A 19,732-nucleotide genomic window follows, 5' to 3' on the forward strand; every position below is an offset into this window, starting at 1 on the left:
TCCATGTATATGCTTCTCCTCTCTCCTCACACATCTAATTGACTTCATGTCTGATCATGTAGGAGACGCTGCTCTCCATCTGCTCCACGCTCTAACACCAAATCCTCTAGTGCTCTCACTCCATTAACGAAGAACAGCACCAAAGTTCTGCTCACTGCTATTATACAGGGGACTGCTAAAATCTCATTTTCAACTCAATTTAACCTGCTACCTCTCAAGGGTAGTGTGATTACATTTTTTTTTTTTTTTTTAAATCTGCTCTAAAATACAAATGATCATTTTAGTAATATAGGAAGCTTTCATCTCAGAGATGCAGACGGGCACACAGCAAGTAAAATATCATTAGCGTTCTGTCTGTAAATATGTTGCTGAATTGTTGCTGGCATGACAAGGATGATGCAATTTAATGATTATTGGGATAAATATTGAGATAACTATAACTTTACATTTCCATATTACTGAGTATTTTACTTAGTATTTTGATGGTTTTTTTATATTACTTAACCCACTTTATTACTTTTAACCCACTTAAACACCTGTACACCTGCACATTCATGCAATTATCATCATGTAGCAGCAGCGCAATGCATAAAATCATATGGATACAGATCAAGAGCTTTAGTTAATGTTCACATCAAACACCAAAATAGGGACAAACATGAGATCTCATTGATTTTGACCATGGCATATTTGTTGGTGCAGGCTAGGCTGGTTTGATCATTCAGGATTTCTACCCACAACAGCCTCTAGAGTATATACAGATGGTGCATAAATCAAAAAACATGCCTTAAAATGCCTTATTGAGAAAGGTCAGAGAAAAATGACCAGACAGAAGGTTATGGTAACTCAAATAACCATTCCTAACAACTGTGGTGAGCAGAAAAGCATCTCAGAAAGCATAACAAATCAAATCTTGAGGGTGGGCTACAACAGCAAAAAAAAAAAAACATCAGGTTCCACTCCTGTCAGCCACAGACAGGAATCTGAGGCTACTGTGAGCACAAGATAACCAAAATTGGACAGTTGATGACTGGAAAAAGACCAGATAATGTTCTTCCAATTTTCAACTGTGCAGTTATGGTGAATCTCTGCCACATGATTGGCTGTTTGGATAAGCATCATAACATCATAACAGATGTTCCTAATAAAACGGACATTGAGTGTATATTGTTCATGAGACTGCATCAAGACACTTTAATTCAAGACCATGTAAAATCTGTAGAAAATTGTAAAAAAAAAAAAAAAAAAAAAAAAGAACTGCTTATATCTGTTATATTTGATTATTATTCTGAAATATTATATAATCATCTCAAGAGTGTGTTTCTATTGTTTCAGAACAGTTTAAAACAAGTTGCACTCTACGCAATGGCGTCACCAGGCCTCTGCCACCAAGAAGTCTAGTCCTTCTTATTACTAATTTATATGCCAGAACTACTGTACTTCAAATATAAAGGAAGTATTGAAGAAAAAATATTTCGGACATTTGACCTTGCTGTGATCATGACTCTGTTTGGAGCAATTCATCTGCTGGTTACAATGAAAATTTCATATACACCCAACAAAGTTATCATGCTAATGAGAATCTCAGACTGACAGACGAGAAAACATAATGCGTCCACCGCTCAGTGGCAGAGCCATAAAAACAAAGCACATGGTGTGTGAACAGAATACAGTATTTAGGTTTGAGATAGATTTCAGTTTCATACATTCGAACAGTCTCAGGTTTAAATATTATTGAATAAAGCATATTGAATTAAAAGAATCTACTGACTACAGTTTATTGGTCCTTGATAACTGTTGTTATAAAAAACATTGTGGTGGTGCACTCAAGCGGATGTAACTAGTTAAGACTGACTCCATCTTACTATTTTCAGCATTTCACCATCAACCCATGTCCTCTGTGTTATAATGCTTCTCAGAAGCTAGGCCTGACTAGCGTCTTGGGGTTTACGCTGAGATCTGCTTCCAGCGACTTCTTCATGTTCCACTTATTACAAATCCTCCAAAATGTGTGTGGTTTAACGATCTCAGTTTTTTACTTCTTAATAGAGGGGTTTAATTCAGCCTTTCCCAAGTAGGTATCCCAATTATGTTTAATAATTCAGCAACCTTTGTGCAATTAATTCGAGTGACCTAGATAACTGAGGACACAATTCAGTTTTTATAATGAATTGGCTTCTTTTCCTCTTCTGTGCACCACTTGAGGAAATTAAAATATCTTCTGTCAAAGTACTTCCCCATTTCTAAGCTCTATCATTCATAACGTGGTAATGTGTAAACATTCCTAAATGCCCTTTCAATGGCAATGGCCAAAATGTGATGGTAAACAAATAAAGGAGCATATCTGTTTTTATTGCTTTGCCTATGAGATTCTTTAACCACAGTAGATACCAGATTCAAATACATAACTATATCAGCACAGTACCATGACAGTATCAAACTGCTCCTGCTTTGTTCCGTTTAAAACTGCTAAATTCTCCAATTTTCTAGACATTTCTGAAGTACAGCCATGCTGTGTGTTTGCAACGTTTCTTTCAAGGCTGCTCCATTCCATCATCCGTAGTGAAACGGCTCATTCATCTGCCATCCAAGCAGATCTTGTCTCTGGCTCTTGCTTTGGGCTCCCCTCGAGCAGATATATAGATCCTGTGCAGAAACACTCCAGCTTGGCATAATGATGCACCAGCAGCGAGTTCGGTGTAATGTTGGAGGGAAATGTCTGCACATCCAGCAGATTACTGATATACTGATAGAGGACTCTGAGGGATATGCGTGAGCCATCACTTGAGTGACTTAAAGTGACCAAAAGCCCTAAAATCAAGCTTAGTTATAGTATCATGGAACTAATGGCAACTTAAGATGAGATGGCAACATAAGATGACACAATGCTTTATTTTAATGTGTGAAAAATGTCTATTCTTCAGTTTTTGGGGAAGCTAGCTTGTAATTGTAACTTGTAATTGTAATTGTCAAGCTACAAGCTACTCACAATTTAAAATGGCTAAGCAACAGGCAAGCTACCCTTTTGATAGCTACACAACAAGATACTAAGAAAATGTACCTAACTACATTGAAGCTACTTTGCCAAACTGAGGAAAATCAACTGTGACATTTTCATTTTATTGTGCAGCTACTTTATTGTGCAAAATAAAGAAAAATATTTTAGAAATATCTAATTAGCTAACCAATGTAATGTAACACTAGCTAAATACCTGAGGTCAGCTGTCATGCTCCATCGAAATAGTTAACTATTTTGAAAATTCGCTGCTAATGTCACATTAATTCAACAGAAAATACTCAAAACCTTATGCTATCAGTCCTGCTATCATAACTAGCTACTTAAACTACAACAGTAACAAAAACGGATAACATGCTGCCTACCTTGTGTATATCCTTAAATTTGTGGTTAAAGTCTTGAATGTCAACGTACTTCATTTGCGGTTTGCAATATCAAACTGAGTCAATATCAAGTGTTGGTTATTAGAAGACCAATTAACACAGTATGTTAGGAGCATACAATTTAAAAGAAAGATCAAATATCAATAATCTAAAACTAAAAAAAAATAATATAATAAATAAACATAATATAATAAATAATGCATGGTTATATTTGCATGTACATGCTTCAAATGCAGCTTTGAATCACTGGATTGTGTTAACAATCAGATTTGAAGTTCACAAATGTCAGCACTCATCACTGTGATCTCAGGCAAATTACTGATTTGATCCACTTTCAGTGCAAAGACAGATACACTGGACTATTTCTGTACAAGGGAATTTGTTTTGGTAAACTTCCTTCGTATCTACTTATATTGGTGCTAACATAAAGAGTGGAATACAATTTACATTCTTACAGTCACATTACTTTGGATGTTCTATTGCTGAGACCGGAATTCAGCTTTTAGTTATAGTTATATCCCCCATCATCATGCAATGACTTACAGAAACATTGTGCTTGTGTAATCACTCATTATTAGATTCATAAGCTCTTTGTAAGGGAATGTTTTCAATTTGATCGCTCCAGTTTTTTAAAGTTTCACACTGGTGTTGTAAGTGTTCTCTTGTATCCTGTGTCAGAATGTTGGTTTTTGATATTGTGCTGCCTTCTTGGCCAGGGTTTGCTTGTAAAATAGATTTTTGTCTCACTAACTACCCTGGTTAAAAGTAAGTAAGTAAGTAAGTAAGTAAATAAATAAATATTTTAAAAATTTTAAACAGCTAGATTGATTGAGATTGTTTCTGCTATTGGATGAATTACAACATTTCTTGGCAGTGGACTTAGAGACTTGGAACCTTACTTTAAATGACTATCTTTATAAGCATTAATACATTCTGTATCTTTCTCAGATTAATAATCAGCAGACGTTCTTACTCACTAACTAAGGTTATTTGAATCTCAGCCCATGTAAGATAACACATAGCCTTCAGAGCCATGCTGCACACACACACACACAAAAGCAGGGGTGTAGTGGTGTGTGCTGTGGTTCCAGGGTCTCAGCAGGTCTTTGGGCCTGTTCATTCTCACCTCATTCACAGCTCATTCGCACCTGGTGAAGCGTCTGATTCCCATTAACACTGGGTCATTGTCTCCCTCAGAGCACCGATGGCCTCAATCTGCATGTAGGACAGCGTCACCAGCACTGTAACATCAGCCAAAATGCTCAAAAACAGGCTACTTACAGGCTGTACAGCTATACAAATTACAGCAAAATATCTGCGTGACCTTCATTTAAAATTGCACATTCAGGTAAGACCTTAAAGCCAAGGACCAAGGTTTACTATAGAGTTATTCATCTTAAAGCATATAATTCAGTAACTACGAAGAATTAATCAGCAACATCAGTGAAACAAATATGAAAGGTATGTGGTTTAACTTTTGCCCAGGCTCAACGTCTTCTCATTTCATGCTTCTCTCCTTTTTTGACCTGCAATTTTAAGACCATTCTAAAGGTCTTGTAACTGACAGTGACTGGCTTTTATAAACCTCAGGTCATGAAAAGTAGTTGTTCCAAGTAATATATTGTCAATTTTCTTCTTTAAATTTAGCTTCACATTTTCACAAAGAATTCTTTTTCTTTGAGAGATAGGGGGAGATATATTCACTCTATTTTTAATCACTGCATGTCGGAAAGAGAGCCCGCATCTCTCTACACTAGAACGACCATGTAAAACAATCTGCAGTAATAAATATATCAATCCATATTTTTCCAGCTCTAAAATGTCCAAGCGTGGCTGCGTTCCCCAGTGGGTTTAACAGAACACATTTGTAGTGAAGAAATTTCACAGTCACCTTGTTTTGTGCTTGTAAAGAAGCCCATGACAACAGAGTGATAATCGCCAAGTGCCATTAATTGAAAGATTACATAGAAAAGAGCACTCCCTGTCTTCCCAGAGTGATTCCCAAATGAGAACGCCACATCCCAGAATTAGTTTGGTCTTCTATTCAATTTGATTTATATAGCACTTTTAACAATAGATATTGTCACAAAGCAGCTTCATAGAAATTCAGATGTAGATTTAAATCCCTAATGTACAAGGCAGAGGTGACAGTGGCAAGGAAAAATTCCCTGAGCCAACATGGAACATGGACATGTTCTAAAGAAAGAAACCTTTAGAAGAACCCCACTCAAAAGGCAACCCATCCTCTTCTGGGTGACACGGGATAAAGGAGTTATAAGTTATTACGCTTCTACGTCTGTATGCTAAAACGTCTAAAATGCTAAAAATGTTGTCCAGTATCAGCACAATGTGAATAAAAGGGATGAACACAGGACAGTCTTTATGATTATAGAGCAGTACCTAAGTACAAATGTACAGTATCCAGGTGACATTATCCACTTGAAGCAAGGGTGAGACTTAAGCTGTTTTTGAGAAGTGCAAATCTGTAAGATATCCATGCGGGACTATCACAGCATCAGAATGGGAGTGACAGTAGCAGAAACAGAGCGTTAGGGTGAATCAGGGCGGTCCAGAGGGTGAAAGGAGCTGTGTGTGGCCTTCAAAATGGAGCAGATCTTTATGGCATCAATGTCACTATATGTAAATATGGTATGCAAAGCAAGATCTATGACTATCTATTATGCAGGAAGGATAAAAAGAGACTCTTGACACCAAACTTGTTTTGGAATGATCGAAAACATTTAGGCTAAAGGCACAATTTTGTAAAAATTACATTTTATACTTGGTAGATCTATTACTTTAAAATGCTCATATATATCCAATTTCAATCATCACATTTATTCTTCAAATATCATTTAATTATTTATTTTATCATTTATTATTATACTATTAAGCATTAAAGATTAGTATTATGGCCACTTTGTGGCCTATTCCATTATTCCAATAAGAACTTGGAAGTCTTACTGTGCTTATCTTATAGTTTGGGGAAAATCAATATAGTTTAACTGCAAATATTGAGAATTATGAAGACTTCAGCAAGTTTTTGTTGGGAACTAAGGGCTAGACTTCGGTGTCCGCATATCTGCCTGCATGTCAGAGCTTCATGGGAGGACACTCGCATAGGCATGTGCCTTCATACCTGCAGACGTGAAACATGAACGTGTACACTAGGGGGCAGTGTCCCGTGTACATGCACAAACAAGAATTTATAGTAAACAGAGAGCAGAAAAGTCTCAAAGCCAAAAACAGTGTTCAGTGTTTTATGCTGTAGGAATAAGGAATAGAAGACAGCATGGCTGCAACATTATTTTGGAAAGTATTTGGGGAAAATGATCAATTATAAACCAAGTCAATTCATAGAAGTTTCTGAAGTAGTTTTCACTCATCTATCAAGCAGTATCAACATGTACATGGACTGGAGCACTTCAATATAACTGGTGCTTAAATTCACAATTCTCACAATCACAGAATGAAAGATGCTTTAGAATTCCTTTAAAATTGAGTTGCTTTGGTTTACATCACCTACTTTATGTCTTTACTAGGAGTCCATTAAAAGAAAAAAGAAAATGAAGTGGGCGATCCTGCAGGCTGGTTAAATTGGCCATTATAATGACAGCCACTGCTGGTATAAAGCCTCACACTTTATATTCACACATGCCACAATATCATGTTTGTAGTTTTCTGTAAATAAATCCATGATACAATAATGTGATCATATCGCCATGTGTGACACAAACATGAAGTAATGGAAAAGAAACCTGATAGAACATGATAGCTCGAGCTAATATAAAACTGTCCAAATGCAAGGGTTTTATCACAGAGGAGACAATTTTTCAAGCCTGATATTCAAGTGTTTTTGATCACTTTCAGTCATGAGCTATTATATATATAAGATTTTTTTAAATAGTTCACACTTTCAAAAAGAGGTTGAGAAAGCACATTCCCAGCATCCCTAGCCTATGGAGGACCAGAAGTACTGGATATTATAAGGAAAAACAGTAATGTTTGCACTTTATTGTTTAAAAATGTATTGTTTACATTTAAGATATATTTGGGACAATGTTAATTTGAAACACTTGATAAAATGTGTGGAAGAACAATCACAGCATCTCATCAGGGATTTGGACCTTCCCACCACAACCACTCAGCATTCACTGGAGGCTGGCTGACACACAGCACTGTAGATATGAACAACAGGCTTTTAGCTTTTTTGAGGACTACACATCAGTTCATCTCTGTGTGCCATAATTACCAATAAACCCTCTCTCTCTCTGCATCACAAAACAAATATACAAATAAGCTTTAATGCAGACGTTTAAACCAGCTCTAACTCAACTCATTGAATACTGAAGCAACAAAGAAAGTACTCATGGAACTTCACAATACTCTTTGTGATGTATATTATACTGAAGCTTTATGTAGGGATAATTGAGACACTGCTATTTGACAAGGGACAAAAATGCACCTGTCATCATGCAGCTACAATCAAAGGTTTTTCAGCTGTGAGAGTAGTGACAGCTCAATTACTCTTACACAGTGACTGCTGCTCTTGTTAATTATCAAGGGTTAACACACATTCATGGTCATGGTACAAGACAGAGCGATGGAGCGTCTTTGCTGTATATGGAGAAGATTCCGTGCTAGAATGAAACACAATCATACATTTTGCATCTCAGGGATGTTTTTTTTTTAATTTATGTTTATTTATTAATGAATGACATATCTTGCTTTTTTACAATTCACAGTTCATTTTAATGTTACGGAACATCCAGGAGACCCGAGTCTTCAGGAGAGAGAAGTTTGCGCTTTCCGCTTTTTCTGTAATATGAGAAGCTGCATTTTTTTTGTCTCGTTAACTTCAAGACAGAGAAAAATGAGAGGCTGGTTTGGGAAAGACTGTTTATAGCTACTATAATGAAAGTGATAACAAGAACTAACTTCCTTGTTGGGAAACTTACTGACTTTTACAAAGCACAGACACTGAATTGTCCTAGCTAACGGAAAACACCATATAAATGGCTATATGCTTTTCTTTGATATATAACAATGTTGTTGTTTTTTTTACTTTTTAATTATTATGTGGTGAATCCACCATAAAGGTCCCTGTAAATGAGCTGTTATAGGAATGATCATGTATTAGAATGAGTGCATTAATATAAGCCTATCATTTATGTTACAGTCATAAATATTCAGATCTGTGTGGCTATAGAAAATTAATCAATGTTTTCTGATTGGAGAATTGAAAATGTGGAATAATTATTGTTATAAACACAATAATTTTAATGTGCCCTATTATTTGCCTATCATTCAGGTATGACATCATAGCTCACGTCACATATACAGAAGCCATACAGTAGCTGGTTAACAAATCGATCACCCTCTCATTTGTGGCTAAGCTACTTTTGGGCTTCTTTTGTGTTAGCTTTATTTTATTAAATCTGTTGCTATGGTTAGTAAAAACACAAAATGTTTTCTTTTATATTTATTAAGAGCATGCTGGCTAGAAGATCTTAAAACAAAAAAACTTTACATGGTATGCATAATAAGCAAATCATATCCTGACCTCCCCAAATATAATTATTGTTGTAGAACTAGTACTCAATCAGGTTGCCAGTAGTTGCCATTGTCCCTTTGCTAAACTCTGTGATTAATCTGATTAATCTATTCCAGATAACGAGTCCCACACTAATATGAACAAAACTAGCCATGTCCAAACACTGCCTTTGCCTGATTCTTTTTAAGAATTGATGGAAAATTTAACAGTTTCTTTCCAAGTATAAGTACTGTTAAGTTACGTTTTAGAGATGTAGGCCTGTAGAACGAATTTTTCTTATATTGTTTTTGTTTCTTGGGAAATAAAATATGGACTTTTTGGTTCCATGGTGCATTGAAACCTCTTGATGTACTACTAATAAATCTTGCACTGACGTTACAAGAAATCTACACAGTTAAAGTGTAGCATAATGCTTTGCCTCTGCTGCCTGTTAGTCGTAATCAGCAGGCCATATGCTTATTATCATTAGCATGCTATTAGCACACAGGAGGCAGTGAGAGATTTAGATTTGGTTCACAGCCTGTGTCTCAGTGAGGAGAGTCATCAGGCTGAATGACAGGGTCACACCCTCAGCCTTTTGCTGAATTAAGAGAGGATCGCCGCTGACGAGGTGCAATATTGAAATGCCCATTTGCATAATGTGCAGCGATATTAAAAGGAATCAGCTCTAGCCAGTACGACACAACAAATGGAGTGAGTGCAGCATGCTTTAATATCACAAATTACTCCCAGGGAGTGACCCCTTCACTCTGAGCTTGATTAGAGAGTCTTAATTAGGAAGGATTCCCAACTCTCATCCATCCCTGAGCTCCCGCTCCCGCTCCCTGTTTCTCTCTCTCTCTCTCTCTCTCTCTCTCTCTCTCAGAGCTGAGAGTTTAGTCGCTGATTCAATATTTACCCTCCACTCCTGTGCTTGTACGAGTCGGGGGTGATGGCGGGAGGGGGAGGTTGGAAAAATAAAATTAATCATAAAACCTGAGCTCCGTGTGCAGGTGCAAACCAATTAACAAGCTGGCATTTAGAGCCTCCTTAATTAATATTTTGTCACAGATGAAATCAGATGTCTGACGTGTTTAAACACCCTCCTGGATTGTGTTCCTGCAGCTGAGGGAGCTTAGTGTCCACACACACCCTCGCTCTGTCTTCCTCACCTTGTAGGCGAGCTGGTAAAAGTTAAACACAATGTTTACCTGCTTTATTTTTACCTCTATTTAAAAAAAAAAAAAAAAAAAAAAAAAAAAAAAAAAAAAAAAAAAACCACGCTTAATTTCGAACCTGAAAAGTCAGTTTGGTCAAGCGATTTTGCAGAGCAAGCTCATGACCTGACAGGAGAAGAGCTGGTGTTATGGCTTTTTTCACTTGCTGGAGTTCCATTGTGTCAAAGGTCAACTGTCACAGGAAGCAGGAAGCATCCCCCAAAGACCACGCTGCCTGGAGAAGTTCTCTTGAAGGCAAGACGCCTCTGCCCAGTTTCACAGCACAGCCCCAAACCGCCCCGGGGCATGAATGCATTTCTGTATTTATGGGGCTGCCGTTTCTGCGCTGGACACACAAGTCCCAATCCCTATGTGTGTGTTTGTGTGTGTCTCTGAGTGGAAAAGGTGCTGTCACAAGACTGTGCTTCATCAACGTTCTAACTGTCCATGATGAACCCATCCTAAAAATTTATAGGTGACAGACATCCATAGAATCATTATTTAATAGCTAAGACATGAAGCTATACACTGTACATTTCTCTTCTCTGAGGTATAAACAATGTAAATGTAGCTTCGAAGTTGTAACAGCATCTATTATGGTCTAATTATGTCTCATTAAAAAAAAGTTATAAATTTCCCCTACATTTACTTTTCCTGGTCTGTAAGAGTCCCATCACAGTGACTAGCATTTGTACAATTTAGTAGCTACTGTTCATAAAGTGTAGGATGGATATCTGCTGCTCCATGAGTCTTTTAGGGCTTGTGAGTTTGCAATAGAAAAGTCACAAATGTCTTTTCTACCATTAATATTGTAGTGCCAAAATAGGCTGCAGCATCATTTTATTAAAATAAAAATAATAATAATAAAATGAAATAAAAATTCAAATAAAATCTTATTAAATTATAAGTTGACTAATTTTTCAGTCAACTCAGAAATTAAACCATCCAACTCCACAACAGGAAAAAGAGAGATAACATTAGCAAAAATAAATGGCAATAAGTACTATGAGAGATTGGTTATGTATATTTTGGGGAAAATTGGTGGTAATGAGTCAAGAGACAGAACTGGTTTCACATATATTAACACACCGATCATTAGGGTGTTTGGGATCAGGCTAATCCTGGTAATGACACGCCGTTGCCACTGGGAATAACAGAGGCGGCCCCAGATGTCAGGCTGCGACGCGACGCGACTCAACTCTCTCTTTCCCCTCTTTCTCCCTCCTTTTCACTACTCTTCTCCTTCCATCTCTCTGCCACACAGTGAGAATCCTCATGCATGGCACAGCCACTTCAAATGCAAACGAGGGGGACGCAATCACAGCAAGACTACTAATGAGAATCACATGAGACAGAGTGAGAAAGGGAGGGAGATAGATGAATAAATAAAAAAGGAGAGATCTGAACTGTAGATAAGAAACATCAGCAGGAACCCTGATGTCCCCAATTAGGAGGGATGTCACCCCCTGTCTGCCATGCTGTAAGAAAACCCCAGCTCTGTATTCGCCATCACACAGCTCCAACACTGTTAACATTTTAATGTACTGGGCGTGTGCAGGAACACTAATTACCTCGCCATTTGGCTCACTTGTGAATCCTCCAAATGGAAATATGATCTCAGGCTTAGGACCGTTACATTAAAAAATAATAAGGCATATTTACCAAGCTAGCCGGTAGTCGCGCTTACAATTCAGTCAATTCACTCGTCTTATTGACCGCCTGGATCTAGAACCGTAAAAGGAAATGATTGAGTGAATTTTAACGAGGAAATGATCCGGGACCGTTTCTTTTTTTTTTTCTCTCTCTCTTTCAACCTGGCCGTCAAAAACCCACTGTTTGAGAGAGGCCATGGCACATTTAGATTTCATTACAGGTGCTTTCAGTCTATGCAGATCCTCCTATTGCAATCTTAACAGGCGAGTCCAATCATTTAAAGCAATCTCTCCGAACCGTTTCAGCTAGCATTAAAATTTATGGTCACTTGGAGGTTTATTTTTCAACTTTTTTCAACTATAAAAGCTTGGGCCTATCTGTGTCGGATAAAATCCTATCATCTTTAGACATTTACTGTCTCTCTCTTTCTCCCTCTTGTTCTTTGTAACTTCTATCTGTGAATAAAACATCTTGTTCTTATGAGGTGCCTCGGCTGTGGCACACAGGAAATGAACATTCGCCAACTCCAAATTGACAACTTTCATCTCGCAGATCCCTCGGCCGGAACGTGGCTCTGAATGCTCAGTGAACCCAAAAAGGAAAAGGCTAAACCCATTTGTTGTGTCTCTGTGCGCAAACAGGGCTGAGACACGTTACCTTTTGGTAGCAATAACAGAAGAGGCTGTCTTAGATAAAGAGGGGAGATTTGATTTTTTTTTCCCTCCATGATTCGAGGCCAGAGCCATGTGAGTGTGGAGAGGAGTGAACGTACTGGTTGTATTACTGCGTTCGGCCATGTATTATTAATGTTAACGTGATCAAGGCAGGTGGGAGAACCCAGGAGAGATAGTCCTGCCTAATGAACACGGCTCTCTCTCGCTCGCTCTCTCAGCGGACAAGGCCTTGGCAGCTGTTACCGTTTCGGAACGATGTGTTAGCCATGATGCCCGAGCGGTCCCTGCTAGTCCCGTATTTAATTTACAAATAATCTACAGCCACTCATAATTGACACTGTTCTACCAGCAGAGCTGGGTGTCACACACTTCTGCTTTTTAAATTAAGAGGTAAAGGTGGCCCCCAGATAATTGTCAAGGTTTAAAATACCCACGAGACTCTGTTCCATAATAAACAACACGGTATAATATGTCATTAAGGTAGTTGTGTGCTTATGTAAACAGAATTCCACGCACTCCTTTGAAAATGATATAATCATGCTAATGTAGAGAAGATTCAGCACTAATTCAAAACTAATTTAATTTTGAATTAGTGGTGCAGGTCCTGCTCCACTGACCATATAAGGCGCTTGCATAGACAATCAGAACATTTCACCAACATAATGCCTACCATGGCACTGTCTATGGCAGGCAATGTCTTCACTAAGGGTGCGAGGAAGAGGCATAAAAATCATTCTTACAGAAATAGTAATGTTAAAAACAAGTAACGGAAATCTATGTAACCCAAAAACAGCTGTACTTGTTAGCAATACAAATTTTTTATTTAAATTAAAAGCAAACTTCTGACATAAAATAGGGCTTGGCTAATCAGCTACATTTGTTGTGATAAGAAAATAGTGTAAATGTTATTTTTGGCTGAATAATTACTTCAAGAAGATGCGGAAACTTTGAGCTTCTCAATAGCCAATATATGGACCATGCACTATTTATAAAAAGTGGGAAAAAGTAGCTGTGAAAAAGTGCAGCACAGCATCCTTTGTCAAGGCCGTGGTCAAATGTTTAATAGGAGCCTCCTCACACTACCTGCAGCAACTTACAGCAGCTTACATCATTGTTTCAGTCGGGTTAGAAACGCGCACAAAGCAGAGAATAAAAGGGAAAGGAGTGTGTGTCCAGTGTGACTTCGACATAGATTGTATTCAGGCTAATAATGGCTACGAGCATTTGAAACTGAGTTACCACGATGGACTCAGTCTGTGTTTTGCCCTTCCCTTGTGAGTCAAAGGCTCACCAAGGTGTGTTTCCAGGTCACATACTGCCCTCTAGTGCACAAGAAAGTAATTGCATAAATCTGTGCTTGTCTCTGCCCTCAGGAAAATACAGCAGAGATGCAAAGCTATCAGGGCTCAAAGAAAATAACAGCATTCTGTACCACAATACAATTAAATTCAAGTAAACAGCAAAGGGTCTAGACATCACTGTTTTGGTGGTGCTTAGGCATTGCACATGTTTCTCTTCATACTATTCATTACTATTCATCACAGAAACTGTAATTGATTTAAGTTCTTAGTATTCTGAGGCTATAATCCAACACTAACCATTCAACACCTGACACATTAAATTATGTAAAATGATCTAAAATGTACCTTCATTACACATCAGACACTACCGTTCACTGCTGAAATCCTGTTTTTCATTCCTAACTTTAGTAAAATCTCTCTGTAGCTTTGCTGCAGTGGATATATGAAGGTTTCATTCCAGTTATACACACTTTCTCCCATCCTCCATTTTTCAGCAGCCCATCATTAGCCTGTGTGTGAGGCTACTCATGCATGAGGTGAATGGGTTGCTGGTGTAATGGACGGCTCGAGCATGTTTACCTGCAAGATCTCCATACTGATAAGGAAGCGGCCACTGCATGTAATGTATAAATAGAGAAAGAGAGAGAAAGAGAGATGGAGTCAAACACAACCAGTCAAACGCATACAGTCGGTACTCTCATATACTTGCACGTAACTGATGCTAATTTTCCTCAGAGAGGTTTAATTGGAATTAGACTAATACTAACTCCAGATGTAAACTTGCAGAAGTTAGGCTGTGCCTGAAATGGTGTGCTACTCCCTATTTTCTCCCCATTTTCAACAAAAGGCAAAGTGTATTTGGGGTATTTCTTTACACTAGTTTATTGTTTGGACACTAACGTTTTGCAGTACATGGGATTTTAATAATGGCCCTTGGTATTTTCCACTATGTACTGTACAGGTACCTATAACAATAATATACAACACTGTCCCTTAAGTGCAGTTTAGTACAATTTATTCCTTATAAGAGACCAGGATTAAGAAAGTGGTATATTTAGAATTAAAGTTACAGTAATTATTTTGGAGAAACATCAGATGCACATAAGGCTCAACTTTTATGGATCTTTTGTTCAAGAGCAATAAATAGTATAGCATTCATCCCTTTACCCTAGCTGACAATGATTTCTTAATCCTCCAGTCACCAGTTTCTATCAGATTTACTGTCAGTATAGGTCTAAAAACCAATCCTATCAAGAGAATCACTAGAGAATGACAAATCTCAGAGAAAGTGCATTCATTTTTGAATTGTACATTGCTAAAAACCCAAATCAGTGCCTTGTTTGAAAGTGTAACAAGAATTATTTTTGCAGTCAAGTCCCAATCAGCGACAGACAGAAATCAAACAAATGCCTTGTTCATGCAAACAGAGTGAGGACGGTCTTATTATTGGCTCCATACTCCTCCTGCCAACAAACAAAATGTCAGATGATCCATGTCATTATCTCACAACAAAAAGAAATATGAAATGTCACAGGGAGGTTATAACATAATGATGGCGGATTTGAGCAGGATCGAAACTCCAGCCTCTATTCTGCTACACAGTATCTACTCTGCTATTCTCACAATTTGTGTTTTCATATTTACTTGCTTTCGCTCATATTTTGTACCAACATGCCGTGGAAGCAATGCAAAAGCATGGTTTGTGAATAAAACAGGCCTGCCTGCTTCAGTGTGTTATTCAGGGCCTCCTCTATTGCTTATGTATTGCAAGAGGGCAATATCACACATGCTTGGTGTGTTGGCTTGAGCAGACACAGCCGATGGTGGCAATAAAATAGCAGTGGAATGCAAGAACCAAAAATTACCTGCACGCAACAGTGATCCAACAGACACGACGCAATCTTGATGTGATACCCAAAAAGTTAACTTTCTCAAGGCACCAAATTAGTGTGTGTGGATTTTGAACGCGTGCACCCTACCGTGTGAATGAAAGACTTGTGTTCATCACTTCTCTGGTCTTTGTCTTGACCTCACAGGTATAAAAGACCTGAAACCTTAATCTGTATTATTATAGACATTGTTATTATTTCTCCCAAATGAATCAAAGTACACCCAGAAGAGAAGGTAAATATGCAGATTCATTCTTAATCAGAAGCCTTTGTTCTTTTTGTAGAACAAAAACAATTGTGTATAAGTTGCACTGCTTCCTAACTGAGTTTATTATTCAGCTATTTATCTTAAAGCATATTATTCAGTAGAAAGCTAAAGAGTGGAATGCAGTTACAATCTAGGCAAGTCTGGAACCACCAACTGGAAGTTTAAGGGGTTAACTTTTTCGACTCTAACTGTTTTTCCTCGCACTGAGCTGTCCCTACACTCATTTACAATATTTAGACCAATTTTATTCAAAAGTTTTTACCAAATACTTGCACTATTCACATTTATATAGATAAGTAATTACTTCTGCACTAAGAGTTACTCAGCTACTACTGTAAATATGTTTTTAAGTATATTTGCATTGTTATATATATATATATATAACATACACATACACACATGGGTAATACCTGTAGATATTTGCATAGCTATTTCTTTATATTCCTTATATCTTTAACTATATCTTGTATGTGGTGTTGGATTGGTCATATAATTTTTATGCTGCTGTAACAGTTTCCCCTTCTGTGATCAATAAAGCATCATCTTATTTTATTTCATCTTTCAATTTTATTAAACAAGCCTGTAATAGTTTCTATTTATTGTGTTTATATAGTCTTTTACTTTTTACCTCTGACTGCTGTGTCTACCTGTGATATTAACCATGCTATATCACAGTGATTTATAAATAATCTGAATGCAGTGATTTATAAATAATCTGAATAATCTGAATTTATAAGCACTGATTTTGGTTAGGGTTGTGTGTACATGTTTGTGTGTTTTTTCGGTCACCTGAGCTGTGTCCATGTGAAATTTATATTTTAATTAAATTTGATCCATATTTTGTATTTGAGTCTTCTGGTCATTCTGGTGAGCTACATAAATTAAAATTGTTATTGAAGATGAATGAATGATTTATTTATTTATTTATTTATTTATTTATAAATTATGTAGTTCACAGAGTGATCACGGAGTCTATCTCATGGAATACAACCTGGATGAAATACCAATCCGTTGCAGGGCACCATGCACACACACACACTTACTCACACTTAGGGAAATTTAGCGCAGTAAATTCTACAACTCACATGTTTCTAGAAGGTGGAAGAAACCAGAGAATACAAAGGAAAGCCACAAGGAAATGAGGGGAATATCATTATTATTATTATTATTATTATTATTATTATTATTATTATTATTATTATAATACATGCTAGGTTAGTTGTGTGTGGCTGAACACAACACATTGTCTAAAGGATTTCAGAAAGCAGTGTCAGTGTACTCAGACCTCAAGCCCATGCCATTTATGGCTTGGCTTTATTATCTGTCAAAGTTCTGTTTATACAGGACATGCTTGCTTCTCTTCCCAGCTGTTCATTTTGAGACAAGAACAGGTAAGGAGATCTGAATCCCTGCAGAACACAATGTAAGTTGTTTAGCTGGCTTTTGTATCCGAACAGTCACCAGCCCCTGCTTGTTCAGGGGCCATCTCAGACAAAACAGCTAAATCACACTTCTCACAAAATCCCTCTTCGTCTCTGCACTTGCTTCCATAATCAATATCAAGGGCAACACGTAGGGGAGGACAAGGAGGGAGTATGAAGGGAAAGCAAACAAAAGCATGTTCTGCGAGGGGAAAGAATTAACACTGCTCCTGTCCTCACCTGTCGTTATCTGCTTCAGCACTTAATGAGAGCACCTCTATCCCCGGTCACATAACATTTGTTTTAGATGAGTCCCTTTGAACAGCTGGGAGATGTTGAGCCCTCTTTGATCATGAAATCTTTCTGAATCTTTCAAAAATAAGAAATGAGCATCTCTCTCTCTCTCTCTCACACACACACACACACACACACACACACACACACACACACACTCATCTTCATTTCTGTGAATAATTTGTTTGTTTTCCACACAAGTCTCTTTGCCAGAATTTGCTGGATAATATGTAGAAAAAAAAACTGTACATAAAGAAAGAAAGATAAAAAGGAAAATAAAGGAATAGCAAATAAAATAAGGGAAGAAAAAAAGCTCATGAGGTTTGCACATGCAGCAGTGTGGGTTGTATAAAATTTTCTTCATTAATGCTTATAAATACAACAAAGAAAAAAAATAAAAGTGAAACTAGCCACGAGACAGTGGATTTCAGCAGGAGGCTTTTTCTAATGATGACCCTTGGCATGCCATGGCGCCTGGGACATCCTCTAGTGTGAGGGAGGCTGACGAAAATGAACCCGTTCCCATTTCAAACAGAATATCAGCCGGATTGTGATCACAGCACCAGCACTGCTTTCTTAGAGCCTGCTGAGAGGACAGGGAGTCACCTAAGTAAAAAAACACTGCAAACTGACCCCTCACTGGGCAAAAAAATCTCTCCAAATTTAAGATTCGCCCTCTGCTGGCCGCTGTTACAGCAGCGCATGGCGACACGAGTGAGGGACAAGAGGGACGTGCAATGTTCTCCGGCTGTTATTCCATCTTTAAAGATTTAAACCATTGGGCTATGATCGTACCCTTTGATGTCTTCTAAGCAGAGATTCTCGGGTACAGGAGAGAGAGCGCAAAGAGATGGGTAGAAATGAGTGGGCGAGCAAGTGACTGAGAGAGTGAAAAAGAGAAAAGGAGAAGAGATGGATGAAAGATGGACGGGGTGAGCTATGGAGCAGTTTCATGAGAAAGTAATCATCTTGCTCGGAGTCACAGTGAAGGAGAGCGGGAGAGAGAGAGAAGAGAGGAGGACGGCATGTGAGAGGAGTATCAGTGCACTCGTCCCGACAAAGGGAAGATGAAAGAGGAGAGGTTGAGGCAGAGGCCATGGCTCGCTGTGAGCCCGAGATTACTCGCTCCGAGACCACAGGTTTTAACGCTTCTCCCACCACTCTGCAGTAAAACTTGTTTTTTTTTTTTTTATTCTTGCAATCTCTCTTTCGTTCTTTCTCTCTTTAATCCCTCTTTGACTTCAACACTCTTAGAAGAACAACAGATTTGTGACAGAGGTCCTGGAATATAAAAGTTCATTACTTCGAAGAGTTTCTCATAAAAATTTTTTTTTAAAAATTGGTGTAGTTTTCCAAATTCTCCTATCAGTCTTTGCTGCCTAGCTTCAAGTCAAGCATTTGAAGACCATCTACAAACCATGGGTAAATATTATTTGAAGATTTCTGTGTATTAACACCTAGGTTGTTGTATACCACATTTAGTTCAAAGACAGTTTTTCATATTAACCCATCTGTACAACACAGCATAGAGGAAGGAACCCCATTTGCAAACAGGGAATATGATTCCTAGCATTTATTTGCATCTTTCATTGTTTCTTTCAATCTCTGTCTTTATAGAATTCCATCTGATTTGGACTCTTTGACAAAAACAACACATATACCTATGGGGAAGGCCCTGAGTTTGCTGTATTCTTTTATTAATTTTATTAATCAGGGGAGGTGAAAATCTGAGATAGTATTTCACATATGACAAGCAAGAGTTACTGTGTCATAAATTTGAGAGCAAATCATGATAAAATATGTAAACGCATTCTGTTTGCATCACTGTACCAGGGGAAGGGCGTGGTCATGTGTAGGTTTGGGAGCATTTCCAAATTGCACATTCATAGAATCTGGATTATTTGATGAAGGTAAAAAAAAAAAAGTGTAGGCACTTCTGTGCCTTTTTCTGTATTTGTTACAGAAAATAAATGTTTTAAGAAAGTTTGGATTACTTTAAGAGTTTTAGAAGTTGGTTAGTGCAACTTATAGATAAAGGGTCATTTTATTTCTGTTCCTACAAGGAGAAGGATTTACATGTATT

Source organism: Pangasianodon hypophthalmus, chromosome 2 (genome assembly GCF_027358585.1).
Source record: "Pangasianodon hypophthalmus isolate fPanHyp1 chromosome 2, fPanHyp1.pri, whole genome shotgun sequence".
NCBI lineage: Eukaryota > Metazoa > Chordata > Actinopteri > Siluriformes > Pangasiidae > Pangasianodon > Pangasianodon hypophthalmus.